The 23,410-nt window shown below is 38.9% G+C and overlaps 1 protein-coding gene across 1 annotated transcript in view; it reads left to right on the top strand.

The window, feature by feature from the left end:
* The first annotated feature begins 2,790 nt into the window (after positions 1-2,790).
* Positions 2,791-23,410, top strand: part of LOC137291716 (neuronal calcium sensor 2-like) — a 127,123-nt gene continuing 106,503 nt past the window's right edge. Inside the window, exon 1 of the mRNA XM_067823174.1 lies at positions 2,791-2,861. The gene's annotated coding sequence lies outside the window, so the exon portion shown is untranslated. The remainder of the gene's footprint in view (positions 2,862-23,410) is intronic.

The following is a 23,410-nucleotide window of genomic DNA, read 5'->3' on the forward strand; positions in this document are numbered from 1 at the left end:
TCTTACTTCAACATTGTTGGTGGAGGGCTGTTGTTTCTGATTGAGTACAGACCTGATTCAGAAAGACATGCTAAATGTGCAGTCAGGAACATAGTTAGGTGAACTCTGGTATCAGTCATTAATTCTCCTGTCAGCCAAGAGACATCCAGTTGGTCAGTGAGTGAGTAATTGTTCACTTTGTCAGGTGACAACTTTTCACTTTTCACATTGTTGTGTAGGATGACTAACTTCTATAGTGTTCCTATAGTTAACCTGTCAGGGTGAGTCTGATTGTCTGTAGTAGTGTGTGAAAAACCTCCTTCACCATTAACCTGTCAGGGTGAGTCTTTTTGTCTGTAGTAGTGTGTGAAAAACCTCCTTCACCATTAACCTGTCAGGGTGAAATCTGATTGTCTGTAGTAGTGTGTGAAAAACCTCCTTCACCATTAACCTGTCAGGGTGAGTCTTTTTGTCTGTAGTAGTGTGTGAAAAACCTCCTTCACCATTAACCTGTCAGGGTGAAATCTGATTGTCTGTAGTAGTGTGTGAAAAACCTCCTTCACCATTAACCTGTCAGGGTGAGTCTTTTTGTCTGTAGTAGTGTGTGAAAAACCTCCTTCACCATTAACCTGTCAGGATGAGTCTGATTGTCTGTAGTAGTGTGTGAAAAACCTCCTTCACCATTAACCTGTCAGGGTGAGTCTGATTGTCTTTGGTAGTGTGTGAAAAACCTCCTTCACCATTAACCTGTCAGGGTGAGTCTTTTTGTCTGTAGTAGTGTGTGAAAAACCTCCTTCACCATTAACCTGTCAGGGTGAGTCTGTTTGTCTGTAGTAGTGTGTGAAAAACCTCCTTCACCATTAACCTGTCAGGGTGAGTCTGATTGTCTGTAGTAGTGTGTGAAAAAACTCCTTCACCATTAACCTGTCAGGGTGAAATCTGATTGTCTGTGGTAGTGTGTGAAAAACCTCCTTCACCATTAACCTGTCAGGGTGAAATCTGATTGTCTGTAGTAGTGTGTGAAAAACCTCCTTCACCATTAACCTGTCAGGGTGAAATCTGATTGTCTGTAGTAGTGTGTGAAAAACCTCCTTCACCATTAACCTGTCAGGGTGAGTCTTTTTGTCTGTAGTAGTGTGTGAAAAACCTCCTTCACCATTAACCTGTCAGGGTGAAATCTGATTGTCTGTAGTAGTGTGTGAAAAACCTCCTTCACCATTAACCTGTCAGGGTGAGTCTGATTGTCTGTAGTAGTGTGTGAAAAACCTCCTTCACCATTAACCTGTCAGGGTGAAATCTGATTGTCTGTAGTAGTGTGTGAAAAACCTCCTTCACTAGCTTCACTAGCAGATGCCAGAATGATGGACTGATTGTTGTACAACAGACATAATTTGTAGATAATACCATCCAAACTACTACTATATTAAGGAAATCTGTTTGTTTTATTCACATTTTAACTCACTTATACAAAATGTGTCTATCTAAAATGCATTTTGTGTAATAGACACAATTTGCTGATATTAGCAGCCGAACAACTGCTAATATAAAGAAATCTCCTTGTTATATTTACACTTTCTTTCTAAAAGAAGATCTATGTAGTTGTCTGAAGCTGTCTTTTGAGAACATCAATGATGGCTATTATCCTGTTGACATCCATTGTGTAATGACGTAGGTGGTGGTGCCGGGGGTGTTGCCAGGGGGTGCACACGCACATGCATTGTGGGGCAAAAGGCCACGTCCGATTCCGTGAGCTTGGTCTGTGAGGGCTCATTTCCGGGGAGTGGTATTGACTGTTTGACACTAACATTGGAAATCATTACAACAAAAATCAAATCTATTGTATGGGAACGCTGGTTTTAAAAGTACAGAAGTGAAGGAATCTGATTGTGTATTGAGGTCTGTGAATCAATGTAGCACATTATGACTGAAGCCTTGTTCTGTTTTTCTGTCTGTTGACAAAAAGCCCAAGTTCAGATAGTGGTAATAGTCCTTTTACCTCTAGCTTCTATGCACAGTCTTGTTCAATATCATCTTTAGAATGTTTTTGTGTTTTCAATAAACCTAGAGTTTATTTATCATTCCATAAATAAGTCCATACATGTGCTCTCCCACAGGAACTGACAAAGTCAAATTGATTTACATAGGAAACTTTTAAGTCTTTTTTATTCAGTGCCATCTATCTTTGTGTATTCTGTTTCAGTAACCATTTGCCAGCCTGTATTTACATAAACAGGATCATTTATCATGTGTGGTCGTTTAGTGGTAGAACTGATTGTTCAATGTGTGTACAGTTTTGTGGGTAATTGTAATAGTGCTTTCTTGTTGATGGTAAACATGAAAACTAATTGATGCTGCTTTGTTGTGTGACATTGATGTTGTGCTGTGTAGTTCCGACCAGGGTGAGACTTGCAGGAGTGTTGATCAATGGGGATGTCGCCAGTGATGTCCCCTACATACCAAGCAGCACCATTGTACTCTCTCAAGACACTGTGTCGGCCCACACCTCACAGATTCTCAAACTGAAACACTTGTCCTGTTGATATTTCTCCAACTTTCTAAAACGATTTTGTAAAAAGTCTTCTGTGATGTCACTTAAGGTTGTATTTCGGAAGTTGATGACGCTTTTGCAACTAAGACGACTACACAGTGAATGAAGCCCTCTTTGCCTGATGCTTAGATCTCTGCCGTTCTCAGTCTGATCAATAGTGTGGGATTCATGACAGAATGGGTAACTGCAAGCATTAACAGTTTACGGCAGAAGCTAATCTTGCCTTGACTGCGGTGTGGTGTAGCAGAGCTTGGAAGTGGTGGCAGGAGACTCTGGTGCTTGTGCCCGAGCTCACTCACAGGAGCAGGTGGAGTACCATCACCCAGACACGAAGGTAGGACCTGGATACCGCTATGTCATACCATCATTTCATACCACCATTGTATATTGCTACTTCAGTATGTGTATGGCAAGACACTGATCTGTTCTCTCAAAGGTCACTAGTCTGTTGGACATGAGGGACACTTGTTGAGCTTCATTAGGTAATGTATTTGATATTTCTTAGAAATTTGTTGCCTCATATGATGCCCTGTCCAGCTAAATATGATCAAGGAAGTGCCTTTGACTGACAATCATTCTGAAATTCATCTTTTGAGTTTGAAGTATTTCTAGGTGACAAGATAAGGGTGATTTGCTCATTCAGCATTCAAATCTGAAAGAAGCGTAATGTTTCTCAATGGTTGAAGATGATGTCCAGCAAGGGGAATTAGCCAGGGGATTAGCCAGGGGATCACACACTATTGTCTCAGGAAAGTGATAGGGAGGGTTAGCAAATGGTAGTGGGGAGAAGTAATGAGGAACAGATCCTCTGACACTTGCGAAGAATATTGGAATATGTTTGTTCCAGTAGGGTGAGGATTACATGCATTGTTGACGTATGTTCAGAGCACTATCACCATGGGAGAAACGCTGTGGTTTTACATGTTGAAATGTGTTAACCCATTTTACCATGTCTTAATAACATTGTAACATTGTTTTACAACAGACCTGTTTTGTTTATTGTCCATTAATGTATGGCAGCATGGGGCTTTCTCTACTTTGTGGAATGATGTATTGTAGTGCATGATGCATTTGATCAATTGATCAATGTAAATGTCTCGTACATTATTCTCGAAAATAGGAAGTGCTGACGTTGAATGAAAAAGACATATGAACTGGTATGAAGGAAGTTAATGACATCCTTCTGGTGTGTGGAATGGACTGTGATATGATCTACTTAGCCAGTGTCTTGTAAAGTGATTGATACGGATTTTAGATGCATAATGGTGATACATACTGTTGATATATATTAGTGATACATGGTGTACCATGATGATTATTCATAGTGACGATACTTAGTGATGATACAATGTAGTCCATAGTGAAGATACATAGTGGTGATACATGATGACACATAGTAATGATACATAGTGGTGATACAATGTTGTAAAAGTGATTATACATAGTAACGATACAATGTGGTACATAATGATGATTCATAGTGATGATACATGGTGTTACCTAGTGATGATACATATTGATGATACAATGTGGTACTTAGTGGTGATAGTGATGATACATAGTGGTGATAGTTATATGTAGTGGTGATACATGGTGGTGATATGTGGTGGTGGTAGATAGTGGTGATACTTAGTGATGATACATAGTGGCCGCACATAGTGGTGGTACATTGTACCGGAGTCCCAGCAACAGCTACAGCATCTGCCTACATTTGTTTCCCTCTGCTGATGAGATGGACAAGAAGGTTTGAATCTAGGATTTGTTCAGATGATTGAATCCCTGATATGTGTATTGTGAAGATTCAATATGATTTTACATATTCTTTGTTCCATTAAGCTCTTAGTGTAACATTGGTCTTATGACAAGCAAATGGAATATGTCTTCTGATATATTTAGGTATTTATCCAGTCTTCATGCCTTTGGTTTGTGACTGCCTGATGCTAAAAGTACACCTCTGATTATGTGAACTTTCACAGGGTACATGCTGAACTTCCTCTTTCATCATGGCCTTCAACAGGAAGAAGAATCTCTGACAGGCAACTCGGAGCAATATTCATCACTCACTTTCTTGCTGTAGAATATTAACTTTGTAGAATACTTATGAGATTGAATATGGTAATCTAGAGTAAGACTCTGTCTGCATGTTACATGGAACAAAGTGTAAATGGCTTACATTATTTGCTGTGTCAGAATGGAATATGTAAATCTCTCATTGACTGTCGATATCTGTTTCTTGCCTACACTACCATACACAAGCTGTATGGATGGTGGAAGTGTAGTAAGCTATTGGTTAACGTCAGTCTTATTGTCCACATTTTGGGAAGCCTTTTTCTGACATATCTTCGCCTTCCTTGCATGTGTAAAACTTTAGCTAGTGGGTCTGCATATCAGAGTTCCAGTGAATCTGTTGCTTGAATGTTGAAGCCACAATCAAGCCACTGGGTCCTCGGTCTGTGACAGATTTGCCTTGACATTGATGGAGGAGGGCCAAAGTTGCTCTCTCCTACACAAAATGGTCTTGTGTCATTGGTGAGAGATTGGATTAAAGGATGGCTTGGATTATTTTCTGACATATGTTTTTTGTGTGTCTGAACCTTCTCCAAATCTTGTGTCCTTTGTTATTTTCTTACAGATTCCTCTAAAGAACATGACCAAGAAACAGGAACATGTTTTTTGATATCTTAGAATGTATTTAATTTTTAAGCATTTTTACAATGGATGACAGTTGAATACATTTGTGTAATCGTCTTGGGTGATGTGTAGCTAAAGCACCATGAATCACGGCGAAAATGTGACAGTATGGTAGGGAAGTTGATCACATGCACCCACCGGGGCTATTTTACACCCATCACAAGAAGCACCCCATGGGCACGCAACATGCTGTTAAATCAACGGCTACAAAAATAGCAAGTCTTTTATTGAGCTTAAATGATGTAAATTCCACAAATGTGATAAATGACTCTAAAGTGTATTTCTTATAAATTGAATTGAGAGGTGATCTGACTGAGGCCACATCATTCACTTGCAACATTAATAGAGCTTTGATGGTCTCCTGGATAAGCCAGGAAGTTGTAAAGCTGGGAGGCTGGGGGCAGCTTCAGTAACTTGAGTGCTCCTTGTGCATGAAGTGTTGCTGAACACATAGTCAACATTTCTTCCATAACTCACCTTCCATTAAAGATTTGATGGATCTTCCTCTTGGTGCCTGAATATTGTGTAGAATGTTTAGTGTGACATATGAGCATCTACTGTATTTGATACACACTGATGTATGTTACATATATGAGGTGGTGAGTTAGTTTTAAATAATTTGAACATTTTGAACTAGAAAGGCATGTGATGCAGGTCACAGATGTTAGCCATTTTTGGTGTCCAGGTGATACAACTGTTCTGTTAATTGTACGTCTCTGCAGTGACCACACATGTCCCCAGTTGCTATGATACTCATGGCTTTCATTACTTAAAATCAACTACATCACAATAACACTGCAACTCTACAGGTTCTTGAATATGTTGCTTTGATGTATTTTGTTTCTTGTCTTGTGGAAGACACTGATGGTCCAGTTGTCCATGCCCTCAACATTTACCATACAGAGTTGCATCCCAGGACCTAGTTATCATGGGTTTTACTCCCTGTTCATCCATATCAGGTTTCAGCTTTGTCAGTACCATAACCATGCTTCAGGATTTCCAGAACCTTAAATGTGACCTGGTTCACTTAGGACTTTCCTGGTGGGATAGCTAACTCTGTCCTAAGACCTGCTTCACTTGGGACTTTCCTGATATAGGTAGCTGACTCTGTTCTAAGACCTGCTTCACTTGGGACTTTCCTGGTGTAGGTAGCTGACTCTGTTCTAAGACCTGCTTCACTTGGGACTTTCCTGGTGTAGGTAGCTGACTCTGTTCTAAGACCTGCTTCACTTGGGACTTTCCTGGTGTAGGTAGCTGACTCTGTTCTAAGACCTGCTTCACTTAGGACTTTCCTGGATGAGATAGCTTACACTGCTCTAAGACTCGCTTCAATTAGGACTTTCCTGGTGGGATAGCTAACTCTGTCCTAAGACCTGCTTCACTGAGGACTTTCCTGGTGGGATAGCTAAATCTGTCCTAAGACCTGCTTCACTGAGGACTTTCCTGGTGGGATAGCTAACTCTGTCCTAAGACCTGCTTCACTGAGGACTTTCCTGGTGGGATAGCTAACTCTGTCCTAAGACCCGTTTCACTTAGGACTTTCCTGGATGAGATAGCTTACACTGCTCTAAGACCCATTTCATTTAGGACTTTCCTGGCAGAGGTAGCTAACTCTATTTTACAACCAGCTTCACTGAGGACTTTCCTTGTTGATGTAGCTGACACTGTTCTGTAATTGAAATGCTGGTCAGTGTGATGAGAAACCCAACTCACCTTCTAGCATGCTTAGCGTGAGTAACAGTACTGCATCCATACTTTGGTTTTGTCATGTCTGTTTTATGTAATATCAGTCAAAACTGTTCGCCATTGTATGGGTGTATGCACGAGATAAGCAGAGCTGTATTTGCATGAGCAACATGAGCTTGTGTTGATCATATGTGGCCATCTAAATGTAAATATTTAAGTTTCCAAATATGATCAAGGCTAATATTCTACAAGGATGGTGTTGTGAGATGAACCTCATGACCATAGCCTTCTACTATTCAGCCAGACAGTGCTCCAATGTCTGCAGCCTTGTCGTCTGTAAGTGCAGCCATAGTCACATCTGCTAGTACAGAGTTACTACAGCCTGTGAATCTGTCAAACCAACGTGACTCCGACTCCCTGTCTCTGATTGCGATCAGCACTTCTCTGACCAAGAGGAAGCAGGAAGCTATATCTGATTCCTGAGCTATGAGCTTCCCTTGTTTTCCCAAGGATTTTACGATGTCCATTTGATGATTAATCTGGCTGTAACAGGATAGACTCAGAGAGCCAGACTCACTCCTCAAGCATGTACCATTATGATTAGCAAATGGAACAGAAAAAATAACTCTGTCCTGTGAGAGATATATGATGAAACGAGAATGAAACACAGTTAAAATATTTTTTTCTCTTTTTTTCTTTTTTTGTGATTTAGTAAGAACTTGAAGTCCACCAATCATGACAACTGACTGTCAGATCTTGTTTAAAATTTCATAGCATTGCATGTCTAACTCCGTAACATCATTACAAGAAGATTCGTCCAGACTCAGATACTTGTATGTACTAGAAAAGAACATGTTCATTTCACATGTAATCTGCAGAATGAGGAATAGTTAAACGCAAGTGTACTTGAAGTTGTAAGAGAAGGTTGCCTAATTTCCTGATATGTGGAGATGGAATTGGCAATGGCGTGTGTAACGTCATCCACAGATTGCTCATACAACTTCCTTCTTTGTGTGGATGTGTCTAACAGTACAAAGATGAAATATGCATCAAGGATTTGAAGAGAGATTTCCTTTGGCCTTAAATATTCAGTGTATTGGACCACTGACCTAAAATACTTGGAATTGGAAAATACAGATCCTTAAAAAAACTATTAGTGTGTAGCATGTTTCCATGCAGGTAAATATGCACATGGACTGTAGATTGAAGATTGTAGCCCAGTTGGCTCATTAGGAACGTCACTGCTGAAGGTGTGAACAGGGCTGGATCAGCAACTCAGGTGAATCAGGTTAACATTGTTGAAGGAACAGAAACAGAAGGTGGTAGCAAGTTAGCCCAGTGATGGAGGTGTTCACTTCTCACATCCCCAGGCTTGAACTTCCATGTAACCACAGTGTGTGAAGGTCAGCCACGGCACTGAGGGTAAATACAACTTAAAGGATCAGAGGCACTGTCTGACCAATTCCACAGTGTGTGTAGCTTGTGGCACATCTGTCTGTGAACACATTCAAATAGATAATAGCATTGGGATACTCCCAGTTTTTCCTCTCAGTTATGTAAACTTTACATGTCAGTTTAATTTTGACTATTCCCTTTGGGATTTGTCACTTTTCTTTGTGTGATGTGAAACAGTTCCATTTTGGATTTTTTTAGGATGTTTCTTGTGAGATGTTAAATAGCTCCATTTTGGATCATGAGATGTTTCTTGTTTGATGTTAGACAGTACCATTTTGGATATCAGTTTGTTCCTTGTGAGATGTTAGGGATTTGCAGACTGTTTGTTTTGTGTATGATTTTAGGAAGTTCCATCTGGATTTTAGTTTATTTTGAAATTTTGATATAAGGTGTCTCTTGTGATTTTAGGATGTTCTTCCATTGTTCTACATGAAAACTGAGATTGTTGTCACCAAAAGAAGTTACATTTTACAGTATCATAAGCATTACCCTGCCTGAACCCTTTACTTCATTTAATAGCATTCATTTGGAAAAGTTGGACTGTTTGTTCACGGTGTCTCGTGTTATGGTGTGAACTGGACTTGCTGATGTGTTCACTTGCTCTTCTAGGTAATAAATAAATTTTCCTTGTGACAGGGCAATCATGTCTGTCTGGTACATTTGCACCAGCTCTATATGTCTGTCTCACACTGCCATGGCAGCCCACTCAGTACTCTTGGAATATTAAAATCTTCTCACTGATGAAATTAAGACATTGTGTTCAGCATGTGTGTATATGCTGCTATAAACAGAGAAACCATGTGGCACATTTATGTTAAAGGTGAACACAGGCGTGGTCTTACATAATTCTACATACACAATTCCATATTAAGGTCAGTACTTTAAATATTTATGTCAACATCAATAACTGTACACAAATGTTCAAATCATTAACACAAAGCCCTGAAGACAGCAGTACAGAAGCAGTGAAAGCTATGAAGGCAGCAGTGCAGAAACAGTGAAAGCCATGAAGACAGCAGTACAGATGCAGTGAAAGCCGTGAAGGCAGCAGTACAGAAGCAGTGAAATCCCTGAAGACAGCAGTACAGAAGCAGTGAAATCCCTGAAGACAGCAGTACAGAAGCAGCGAAAGCCCTGAAGACAGCAGTACGAACCAGTGAATGCCCTGAAGACAGCAGTACAGAGCCAGTGTTTCAGTGCAAAAACAAAACACAAGCCCCACCCTCTCTATTTTCAAACCAATCAAGAAACAGCTGTCTGTCAGTATGAGTGGTCTAATAATGTTTGGTACACAATACAAATGCAATTAGTTGCAAATATTTATGTCTTTTTGTTGTTACACATTTTTATATTTAATCTCCAACTGTCAGTGCGTGAGCTAGTTTATGCCCACAAAAAATGAACAGTAACTAGCACGAGGACCAGCTGCTGACCTGGGTAGAAGGTTTGGTCCCTCCCATAGGGATCAGTGCCAGGTCCTGACTAGACCTTGCACTAGCCAGTAGATGGTTTTCTTTTCAAGTGCAGATCAATAACGACTCCTCATGCATATAGATTCAGTTCGATAGAGAATTATTAGTCAAGTATGATTATTGTACTACATGATGTCTGCTCACTTTCAAGCCACCCAACTGTTCACTATATCTTTGATTTCTTCTTATGGATTATTCATAAATTTTGTTGTGTCTTGTGTCGCCACCAAGTCATGAAGCTGAAAGTGGAAGACTGAGTGACCTCACAGTCATGTTTGTGTTCGATGAGCTATCTAATGTCACCCCACTTAGATTCTTGGTCAGAATACGTCACCAGCTTACTGTGATTGTTGTTGGAAGTGACCAGATAGAAGGATTGGTTGACTTGGGGACATATTGGGAGGAATGGGGTCATTTGTTACCCAAAAACTCAGATTGTTCCTCATAAATATAGTCTCTGGATTGTCTGATCCAGACTCAAATATTGTTGAATGAGGGATTAAATAGCAAACAAACAAAACATTAAGATGAAAATCCGGTCATTTTACCCAAGGACTGTTCACATATGGAGCACATCCACATTTACCAAAGGTTCATCTGAAATATCCCTGATTTGATGGGACAATGTGCCTTTAGCTAAGCCTGTCTGTGAAAACAAGACTATTCAAAAGGATGAGTCTTTCAGTACAACTTGTTCCATGATCAATGTTCTCTTGCATACTCTAAATGGCAGATAGAAATGTGGGATTGGGTGAATTAGTCACAATGAGTAAGTTAACGATTGCTTCCTTCATGTCTGTCCAGGATTGATTCTGATCACATTCATCCCTAGAGGTTAATCTGTAAACCTTTCTGTTGTGTTATTTTTTCCTTCATTACTAGAGAGCTAATACAGATTACCCAAATTAAATACCAGATTGTTACATAGTCACATGAGCACCTTGCTCACGATCTATAGTTTGCATTAAGGTTTTATAAAGATTCACTACATGACACAAAATCATACTTTCAGAAAGGAAGCTGACAAATACATGTCTTCCATTAGTTAGTGAGGCAAATTGATCTGAAGAATGATTTTGAAAGTGAATCTAAAGGATCTCATTATTGAACTCACTTTTATTTCATTAAACAGTCTTGATTCAGTGGAGTTTTCAGGAAGTATATGTGATTGCATGAACTAGTGATATGAGCAAATATCAGAGGTGACAGAAAATGTCTGAGATTCTCAATAACTGATCAGTAATATTGAGAATGGTGCATGTTCCATGTTGTCTGTGTAACTGCATGTTGGAATCAGAGAACAGCGACTCTTTATTACCGAATCATGGCCAATATCTGACATCAGTATACTGCAAGGCATTCTGAAGAAATTGCATGTAAAATGTGAACAGTTTATTCAAGGTTCATATACTAGGCTCATTTGCTTCAGTGGAAGCTGAAGTTAAATATACAGATCCTGATCAAAGCTGCTTCCAGTGTTATTATGCAACTCTGAAGTTTTTGTCAAAGTAGTATTTTACAATAACAGAGATGTAAAAGTGAAATGTCCTTATGCTCAACTGAATGGAATTTGAGATTTTATTTAGGGTTCATGATAGCAGTATTACAGAGATGACTGTTTATGTCCATGAATTCAGATAAATTTGTTTACAGTCTAAATGAAGCTTGAAGAAACACAATCTATATTGGTAATTAAGTTTTTCTTCCACTGAATGTCTGAGATTTGTTTTTAGACAGGATTCCATATGTTGTCATCTGCTTAAACATGTCAAAAGATGATTATTTTCCAGTATAATGATCAATAAATTATTTTGCTTAAAATCTTCAGATATAACAAACGTCATGATAACAGTATTGATTATGGCATTGTAACATTGATGTGCCAATAAAACAGTGCAAACTTCATGTTCTAAACTGTTGGATCAGTTCCTAAATATGTTTAAATTTCCCACTGAAAACCACAACTTAATCATTTCAAATTGTTTTGTCTTATAAATATACACCAAGTATGATGTGACAGTGAATATATACTGATCATGATGTGACAATGAATATATACTGATCATGATGTGACAGTGAATATATACTGATCATGATGTGACAGTGAATATATACTGATCATGATGTGACAATGAATATATACCATGCATGTTATGACAGTGACAGGGAACATAAACAAACATCAAGGGTACATCATACCATGTCCCCCTGGTGACCAGTGATTAACTTATAATGTTTTTTCACCACACTCTTTATCTGTTCTCAGCTTCCTGTGTTTCTTATATGATTATTTGCCATATTCTTCCTTGGTGATTGCTAGGTGCTATATCCCTGATGGCATGTTGTATGGGCAATTGACTGGGCCAAACTATGGTTTCCTGATTCTGTGAATAAAGGAGAGCATGGTTTCTCAATCACCATTGAAAAGCCTAACCCACATGGCTAAGTGAACCACATCCTGTCAAACATTATGTATACAGAGTCACATGTCATGTTCATAGAGTTGTGTCCCCTTCGTAATGGTATCAGTACAGCTGACTGTTCTCCTAGTCGGTCATACAGACCCTGAAACAGATATACCTAATGTAGCCCAAGCAAATCCACAGTATGAAAGTCCCCTCATCAGTCTCTGGACTACTTGTATTTTTTTTAATATAGTGTAGGAACTGTTTATGCTGTTTGTGTTGCCTTAAATATTTCAGTGTGATATATATTTTCCATAACATGAAGAAATTGATCCAGTGATGTTTTAAATAGCTTTTATTGAAAACAAATGAGTTTATCACCATGTAGGCATGCAGTCATGTGGAAGTTTTATCTATCAAGGCAGCATCTGGATGTTGCACTGCAGGGCCTATAGCCACATATTGGATTCATTGCAATTGGTCTGTAGGATTGTCGTGCCAGGATTTTAGAACTTATGTAGAGGCCGTTGAGTGAACCTGAATAGGAAACAATTGGAATATTTATTACGTTAATAGTGTTATGTAGATACAGTATTGTTTTATGTGTGGTGATGGCTATTTATGCTTACTGGGCTTCTCGCATGGCTGTGTCACAGACAGTTTTGGAAGTAGACATTATATTGTTGGTCTTCAGATCAAGGCACAGCTTTCCAGTGCCCATCACGAAAATATTCTTAGCGATGTAAAAAGAATGTATTCTTGGAGATTTAAATTTTTTGTCATGTTGCAAGTAAGGTTCCAAGTAGATTCATATCAAGGTTGTATTTCGAGACATTTCTTTGCAAAGTGCTGGATTTAGGCTATGATGGCAGCTGGCTTTGGCACAGTGTAAAACATCTAATGATTAGTCTTTTACATTTTTGTCAGTATGTCATGTGTTGGTTGTGGTTGAGGTTCAAGAATATAATTCTCAACTAATTATGAGGAAATTGTGTACAGGAAGAGAGGAGTTTTCTTTTTGTTGCCTCGATCTGCTTTGAGAATGTGATGTGAAACCATTGCACTAACATGCTGTCCCTGAAATCATCAGGAGCACCATCATTCCAGACTGTGCAGGAAGTATATGCTTGTGCCTGTGCCTGCGCCTGCGCCAGTGCCTGCACCTGTGCCTGCACCTGTACCTGTACTTGTACCTGTACTTGTACCTGTACCTGTTCAAGGTGGTATTACCTGGTAAGAAATGAGATACATAGTTAAGTATTCAGTTGAGCAATACATTGTAGTGGTGGAGGTGGTAGTGGTTGAAGTAGCAGCTGTTGTGGTACCTTGATGTTTTAACTGTGGTACCAATAATATAAGTGATGGTGTTTTTAACAGTAACAGTAGTTGTGGTTGTAGTAGTAGTAGTTCTGATGGATGTAGAAGTGGTGGTGGTGGTGGTAGTAGTAGTAGTAGCAGCAGCAGCAGCAAGAGTAGTGATTACAGTAGTAGTAGTAGGAGTGAGTGAGTGAGTTTAGTTTTATGCCGCACTCATCAATATTCTAGCTATATGGCGGTGGTCTGTAAATAATGAAGTCTGGACCAGACAATCCAGTGATCAACAACATGAGCATTGATCTGCGCAACTGTGAACCAATGACATGTCAACCAAGTCAGCAAGCCTGACCCAATCCCGTCAATCGCCTCTTATGACTAGTAGTAGTAGTAGTAGTAGCCGCATCAGCAGCAACAGCAGTAGTAGTAGTAGTAGCAGCAGCAGTAGCAGCAGCAGCAGCAGCAGTAGTAGTAGTAGTAGCAGTAGCAGCAGCAGCAACAGCAGTAGTAGTAGTAGCAGCAGTAGTAGTAGCCGCATCAGCAGCAACAGCAGTAGTAGTAGTAGCAGCAGTAGTAGTAGCAGTAGTAGTAGCAGTAGCAGCAGCAGCAACAACAGTAGTAGTAGCAGTAGTAGCAGTGGCAGCAGCAGCAGCAGCAGCAGCAGTAGTAGTAGTAGTAGCAGCAGTAGTAGCAGTGGCAGCAGCAGCAGCAGCAGCAGTAGTAGTAGTAGTAGCAGCACCACCGAGGAGAAAGAAGGCTGGTCACAAAGCAAGCAATGGCAGCGTATGTAGATACAGATGATCCATCATGACATTATTGCCATGCCAGTAGAGTTGCATCAATGCAGATCATGTAAAGACACTGCGTCACTAATCCCCATCCCTGTTATCCTTTCATAACGTATTTCAGCGCTTTGCATGGTTGGAGGGATCTGCTGGATATCTCCGTTATGAAAACCATTACATTAGCACTGTGACCCATACTGGTAGAAGGTCTTGTGTGGGTGGGGACTCTCGTCATCTCCTTCCCCTGGGGTGATTGCTGATACACATGGCCTTGGACAGGTCACTAGGGCTTCTGTGTAATGAGGTACTGTTTTACATTACTAACTTTCAATAGCATAAAACACATAGTGCCTACTGAAGACTTGTGCTGTAAGCACAGCTCAATTGAGATGTGGGTGGTTGGATGTTTGTCTGACAGTATGTCTGATTGATCAAATTATGGATAAAAATAATCTTGGTTTTTTTTTTCACCGCAGTTTCTAACTTACCAAGGGGAATCCATTCCATGATGTAACAATTTCACTGGAAGTATATTCCAGCAATTACATTTTTTTCACTAAATGGTTCACTCAAATGATGTGCCATTTAAAGCCAGAGTTTGAAAAAGAGGACATTCTGTTGTGAAATCAATATCAATTAAACAAATATATTTCCAGCATGTATCCTACAAAGCAGTGTTTGCACTGAAACACTTGTCCCTGATTTCATTGTCTCCCCTTGGCTAATCTCCCTCATTGGCGCTTGTCCTCCTCTCTTAAACATGGGGTCATTGAAGCTGCAGTATTTTATTGACAGTCAGATTGAGACAGGCAGTAAACAGATTAACTTGGATGCAGGCTAACATTACAGAAAATCATTCATGGTTGAGAATCATAAAACTGCCTTCTTCTTTGAGTAGCACTGTGTGGTCAGATTCCTTTAGACTGCTTGGATCACATGTGAAATACTAGAACTCTGTCTGGTTAAGGAATGAAATATACCCATGGATTATCTTCATCTACAACAAGTGAATCAGGGATCACTAATTTAATGATGTGTGACTTAATAAACATTGCACACCCAATGATATGAGACTGGTTAGAGAAGTCAGAGACCACGAAGGGGAAGGGGAATGGGTTGCTATATTGACAAAAGAGGGCTCTTAATCACATTCCCATTTGATCTTTCTACTTAAAGTTACTGTAGTCTTAGGTTTGCAACCTCCAGTGTGCTGAAGGTCGTGCTGTGACAAAGTGGTATGTTCAGCCGATATGAGAGCTGCAGTATCGTAAAAAGTAAATGAGCATGTCAGCAAGATTGAAAGAAATGTTGACTTTTTTCAAAACTTAACTTAAACTTGGGATTCAGTTAGCATATTGTTAATATGAAAAAGAGTGTATGAAGGCAAGGTTTGGAGGATTTCCTTTTGGTTAACATTGTCCTATTGCAGCTATATTTTGTCATTGGTGTTGTCTACCAAAGTGGCTTTGCTATTATACCTTTGTCATTTGGGTTATACCATTGTCATTGCAGCTATACCATTGTCATTGCTTTTTAACCTTTGTCTTCTATTTGCTGTAAACATTGGGACCATTGTTATTATACCATTGTCAAGGCAGCTGTTTCATTGCTGTGATACAGTTTGATTATTTATTGTTGTCACTGTTTATATTTAAAGATGAGACATTATTCCACATTAGACATGCAAGATGTGAGAGATAATGAGGACATGCATAGCTCCTGTTGACGTTGTGTTCTTGATTGGTGAAATTGGTTTGATTGAACTTGGTAACATTTTACAGTAATGCAAGTTGATTCTCAGTGCATAAATGACAGTGGCATTGCAGGCTACCTGTCAACTGTTTCCTTGAAGATTGCAAGATTGCAGTTTAGTGATGCTATTTACTAGCATCATGAAATTCTTAGTGGAAGTAATTGAAGGCAGACTTTTGTGTATAGAACAATTGTTTTGTCCCTTGAAAGTAGACCATTATTATCATTATTATTATTTACTGTTTCTCTAAATGTAGACAGATGAAGACATGCCTTGCTAAAGGTAGCTTTGAGCCCTAGGACAGAACACTGATGTTAACAATACTGAATACTGAGACTTAACCAGTCCTCCTTGTAACTTGCACTTCTCTGGGTTAGGCATTGCCAATTTACTGAAAACAATGTCTGGAGGCAGCTAGCAGTCCACATTGATCTAAACACTGGCCCAAAGTACTTGAGGCTTGATAAATTTATGACATCAAACAGAATTTTGAGAGGCTGGTGTATGGCAAATGCTAAGAATCTATGATATAGGCGATATTTAACATTAAAGCTGATTTTGCTGCCCGTGTTTCAACCCTAGGTCTCATCTCACCCAACTATAATCCTTTCTTGCATCATTAATGATCTCAATCAATAGGCAGTTTATTTCCGATATGCGATCATTGATCATTTAGTACAGAGTGTTTTGTTGTAGTGCCTGTGGACCTATCTGCAAGCTATTATTGAAGATTTGGAAGCAAATCAGAATTGATTGGTAGATACTTAACAAATTTAAAGCCAGAAGCTTTGATATGTGAACTTTGGTCTTTTGAGTAATGCACATCCTGCATAAGATTGAGAATATTTTATGATCAACTTGTTCGAATCATCTTCCTACAGCATGCTCTTGAGGGAAATAATGTTTAATCAATTGCCAAATACACTGCAGATAATTATATTGCTGTGCTATATGGTGCTATGCTTAAAATAGATTCGACTTGAGTCTTTGGCCCCATGACGATGTTTGTGATCTTCCACATGGCTGAACTTGAATCCAGATTAGGAAGATTAAGATGAGTATTTTCTGGAGATTAGTGAAAACATATACAGCATGTCATACCTCAAGCCCACCTCCTACTGTGGGTTTGTTTGGCATTGTGCTTCATTGAGTTTTTCTTGGATTTCTGAGTAATTAAATTATGATCCGCACTAATTAGATGTAATATGTGTGAGGAAAGTATTCCAAGCATTCTTGTTTATACATTTGTGTGTGACCTGGTCATGTCTGGTGATAGGCTGTGCAGTCAGGTGTAGTACAAGTTAGTGATTACCATAGCATGTGGGCAGAAGCAGTCTCCACATCAGGGAGTAAATAAAACAAGCTGTCAGTGGGGTTTTGTCATCATCATCGTCATTGTCATCGTCATCATCTTTCCTTCATTCATGACTGCATTAATTGCTGAATGTACAAGAATATCAGCTATGATATTGATGGGTCATGTTTTATCATCTGTTAATGTGGTTTACAAAATATACAAGGACAGGTTACTTCACGAGATCATGTGAAGGAGTTGCAAACGCCTTGTCTGATTCATGTTTTGTTCTCAACAATCTATTTTCAAGTTCATTTTACCTATTTTGATAGTCATAGACATATTTAGTCAGGAAAGTTTACACCAGTGAGATTTGCTGGCATTAGGAAGTCATTGCTGAAATTGACACAACATTCCCCAGTCACCATTATTAAGCAACAGTGACAATAAGGCAGTGCTTATACAGAAATTACTTTTGATGCTTATATTAATTTTCATCTTTGAAATGCATAAGAATTAGAGAATCTCTACTGATATCAAATATGTCAACACAAGTATTTTTACCTTTATCAACTTTTGCTGATGTAATTGATATCAGTAGACACCAGGGTGAGATTCTATTTTTCATCCAAAATCATTCATCATTAGATTTCAATGAAAAATGCATCTCTGAAAACTGAGCACTGCCATTAGATGTGTAGTGCAGCGATGTCATTGTATTGTGACATCATGAATTTAAAGAAGTCATAGCATTGTCAGGGCATTGTGCAAAATCTACTGTCCAAATGATATCTCCTGGGAGATATGGTCTGATCTCACACAAGCGACATCTCATGTAGAACACAGTTTCGAATGGTAAACTAAGATTTATGGATGACTACCTCTTGGTTGTGAAAATCACAATGTTTCAGAATGTATGCTTGCTTCTTCATCTTGTTTTCTCATATTAATTTACTTATTAACTACACACTGTGACAACACGATGGATCTAACAAACAAAGTGTGAGGAGATAATGTACTGACCCTGGTGAAGGATGAAGGATGAAGGATGCGAAACATTAATAATAAAACATTATAATTACAGTGATGATTTCTGGTTTTGAAATGTATTAATGGCTGTTTCTCATTATTGCTCTCATTTTCTGAACCAAGATTTCAGGAACATCCAAACAGTTTATTTCCGCCTAAAGCACATTTACACTATGCACATCAAAGATGCTTGTATTTGGAATGTTGTTTTCCCAATAGATCAGTATCTAGCAATGAATATTGAAGGTATACATGTAGAGACATAAATGGAAAGTAGTTGTCAGGAATACTTATTCTGTAACAAGTTCTTAATTGGATGACCATGTCAGCTGTATCCCCTTTCCTGAAGAGAACAACTAAGGACAATTTGATGAGATACTATTTCTTTACAACTTCCGATAACATGACCCAAGGAAATACCTTGTAGGAACATCACAGATTTTATTCTGTTTGAAGTAATACGATGTTACTGTGAGCACAACTGGTATTATTTGCTCAAACCGGGAGCTGCAATCATGTGACTGGGATACAGACTGTGCCGCCACACTACTGAATTTCACATACAGAGAAAAAAGGTTGACAGCTACCGCTTACTCCTCGTTATCTTCTTTTGTTCCTCATTCTTTCATGTAAGTGGAAAAATTATTAAAGGAATCAATTTAATCTCATGTGAACCTTCAGTTTGTTTCAGTTTTGTGAATGCTATCGTTGGGTTCCACAGACACTAAATAAACAGTGAATTTGTCTCGTGGTAGTTTCTCATTTTCGTAAGAAACACTTGTGGTTCTGTCTCCTAAAGGTTAACAGCATGTATTGATGAGGTTATATTGTAAGACGGCTATGACACATTGAGGAAAATAGGGTTACCCAAAGATAAGTATGTTTCTACACTGAAACGCTATGCTTTCATCTGTGCTTGAGAACTCTGAGTAACAGAAATACATAAGGCTGAAAAGGTTTTCTGATAATTGTATGAGGTGGTGCAACTGAAGATAAGACTTTAGTGTCTTTGAGATATTCTTAAATGATATATTAGTAGGAAACATTAACAGAATCTGAACAAACATGTTTGATTAGAATTGATGTTTTTCTCAAATACAGATGCCTAAATATGAACTGCATTAATGGGCATGCATGTATATGAGTTACTTACATTACTATCATTTCATTTCCTTCCTGCAGATCTGGAAGATGAAATGATATGTTATTGTATACCCAAATTTGAAAATGTTGTGATCCTGTGATAGAGTACATGAAAGAGATGGCTGGACTGCCACCAGCTCTCCACTTCTGTAATATAGTCACACAGTGAATCAAGACTTGCCACGAAGGATTTCCTCCTGAATTTCTTTAACTGACATTTAGAAGTCGATTTAACATATGAAGGATTGTTATTGTAATGAATTAAATGTAGATATTAGCACAGGATGAAGCAAGTGATGTTGTAGTTGTGTTACATTTAGTGAATACGAACAGGTCATGGAAGGCAACATAAACAATTAGAAACAACAAAACCATTCCTTATAATCTTATACAAGTCTTGACACATATTTGTACATACGTCTGTGCATATTTGCAGATGATGGCATTGGATTTAGTTCTTGTCAAAGGGAATGTTTTTATCAGATGGGGATGTCATCATTTGTTTTGAGGGGATGGGTTCTTTTTCAATCTGTCGTGGATCACATGTTGTCACAGTATCCTCACTTCCATCATCAGCAGCAGATTTTAATCTACAACATCATGAGTTTTAAAGGACACACTATGGTTCCCTTCACATTTGTTATGAGCAAATTCTACTGTTTCACCATGGGAATATCATGGCCTGCTGAACTACTGGAACATTAACTGAACATTACCATATCTCTGAGCAAGAGGTAATGTGTCTCATTTGTTGAAATCCAACATCTTGAAATGAAAAGTCAATTGTTCAAATGGAGTTTTAACTGAAACTACGCAACATGTACCATACAGAGGCTATAAGCAGGTCTATATTGACAACCTGGACTGTCAGGGAGCTAACAAGGTGTTTTTGAAAATGCTGCAACTGATGTTCTCCTAATAGTGAAGCAACAGTGTTGCTGGCAGCTGGAAAAGAAACAACATCGGGCATTTAGCATTAACTGAGTGGAAGAAATGCATGACCATTACGCATTTGTGTAAAATGATTGCATCCCACTCGGATGTGGTCATATGTTACATCTGGTCCCTCTACCTTCCGATGATCTTTATTCTGCTATCACATGAAACATGTTGAATGAGAACGTTACCATTGATGCTCATGTTTAAACTCAGGCATTTAGTGTTATGGCTTACATTAAAATGTTTATGATATTATTTCATGTAATGCAATGTCATTTTTCATTTTATGCATGACACTGTTCTGGATTATTAGTGTATTTGTTATCATAACTTGATCCGAACCAGGCAGTCCAGTGATTGGCATCCTGAGCATCAGACAGTGATGGTATGTGACAATAAAATTGGCAAACCTGACCATGTTTCTACCTCAAGATCCTTTAATGAACACATACAGACAAATGAGTCAAGTATTATTGGTTGACACATCACAAGATGCTGTCAGGTTACTACAGTTATACCCAAATACGAAGAAGCTCAACGTTAAACATATCAGTTTCTTATTACTGTGAACAAGAACTGTATTAAAGTGTTTGAAGTCATTGAGTTGGTGGAGGTGGAGCAATCCCAGAGGGCTTCTTCTGTCTCCCAGTGGTCATCTTCCTCCTTCATTTCCTCCATGGGTCATATCCCAGTATTACCATTGCTGGAAACATTTGTCAGTCACTTGAAGTAGTCCTGCACTTCTTTGTGACTCTAGCCTTGCTGTAATGCATTAAAGCCCCTGTGTGAGTGTATGCATGTGTAGGAGTGGTATTGTATGACATTCCAGCTTCCAATAGATGATGGATCAGTTAAGATGGACTGCCCGGTGGCTTCTGCTGCTTCTGAACTAGCTGATGTCTTATGCTTCTATTACTGGCTTGGGGTTTAGGTAATGTTAGATTCAGATAAATCTGTCTTCTTGGAGGGCAACAGTCTGAATGATTGTAGTCACTGGGTGATCTCAGGCAAGAATAGCTTGCTCCCAAGGGCCCAGTCCAGTCCCATGCAAGGAGAATCACTGATCCATACTTCTGAAGGATTACACACAAAGGTGCTATTATGCACTGGTCAAGTGATGGTTGTTGTCTGTAGTTGCACTATAACTTAAATCATTGTCACACATTGATATATTTCAATCCATTTCATAAGCTCAAAGATACAATAAAACTGAAGTGAGAATAATCTGTAAAAAGAAATGCAATCATTTCATGTATGATGTTGATGTCCATTTTCAAAAGTAGTAACACACTTTGTGCTGTTCTATTCAAGTCCTGTTACTGTCTCCCTATGTCAGCATTCAAGCGTCAGTTTGGAATTGCTGCTTCACTGGCTTAGACTATGCAGTCAGTACACAACTATACTGACTGTTCGTAGGTTTTCTTGAATAGTGGTTAAGCTCACATTTTCATTTTCTATAATCTATGTTGAGAACACTCTGGGAGAAGGCCTTGATGGCCTTGATGGTTATCACATACCCCCGTTCCCACTAGGAGTGTTACCACAAGTAAGATTGATAGAAGTCCTTTTGATGTGTATTTTAAGTTGGTTTTGGAGTGGTTGTAGTTATACTTTCTCAGACTAAATTCCATGATGTTCAATCATACATGCAACCATATATGTCATGTTAGTACTGTAACCTGCTGCTTTCCTCCAGAACCTCTGTGGCAGGTGATGAAAGGAAGTTCATTCTTATCAACAGGACATACCATTTTGATACTGATTTTAAAATTTGAAAGGTCAATTTAGGGGGTCAGTTTATCTATGGAACAACCATTTTGATACTGATTTTTAGGGTCAGTTTGGTGGGTCGGCTTATCAACAGAACCACCATTTTCATACTGACTTGAAGGGTCAAGTTAGGAGGTCAGCTTATTTACAGGACAAACCATTTTGATACTGATTTGTACGGTCAAGTTAGGGGTTTGGCCAATCTATGTAACAAAGATTTTGATAATGATAAGAAGAGTCAATTTAGGGAGCCTCTTATCGACAGAACAACCATTTTGATACTGATTTGAAGGGTCAGTTTATTGGGTTGGCATATCAGCATTAATTTATGGTGCATATCAGGGCTTCACTTGTCTGAAGGCTGCCTGTGATTTATTGACATGTTTGGTTTCTGCAATTAGTGTATTCTTTCACTACAATGATCAGCTATGAGTTCTTTATTCCTTCAGGTATTTCTTGCATTTAGACAGTTCTTTCCATCACTGAGCAAGACTGGCAGAATGTTTTCAGGACATTGAAATCCAATGGTTGATAGTGTGAGCATTAAGTTTTGCTGAGTGGAGGATTTATTCCAACTGTCAGCCTTGTTACCTAGAGGTCTGTGTCCTGCCCAATCACCTGATGGTGGCTTAGTCCTGGTTCCCCAAGGGTCAGCTGTATGTTGACAACAGCGTCCAACTGCAACACCCTACTACCCAAGTGATCCTACTGAATCAATATTAGTGTTTCCTGTCAAAGATGTCTAGACATATGTTCTGAAGAGACCTTCTGTTTTTGAAGACACTGAGATCATTACCCTTTCTGTGTGTTCAGTTGCTATTGGGAATCAACAGCATTGTAACCTAGGTCTTCAGGATGTGTGTGTTCTGTCTGTCTTGTGTTCAGGTTGTCTGCAAGCCATCGATGCCACTACATCAAACTGATGGGGTTCAGGCTGAGTTATGGAGCTATGAAAATGCTGGAACATCTGATACTACCTTTAATCAGGAAGAAGGAGAACATTTATTGCCCAATAGATCCACTTTGGAAACTGTACAAACTGTACAAGAATAATTTGTAACAGAAACGTGTTATGTGTATACACAATGGCATTAGGAAATCTGGGTATAAAATGAAATGACATAAAAATTTGAGATAAATGTGGTAT

Source organism: Haliotis asinina, chromosome 7 (assembly GCF_037392515.1).
Source record: "Haliotis asinina isolate JCU_RB_2024 chromosome 7, JCU_Hal_asi_v2, whole genome shotgun sequence".
Taxonomy (NCBI): domain Eukaryota; kingdom Metazoa; phylum Mollusca; class Gastropoda; order Lepetellida; family Haliotidae; genus Haliotis; species Haliotis asinina.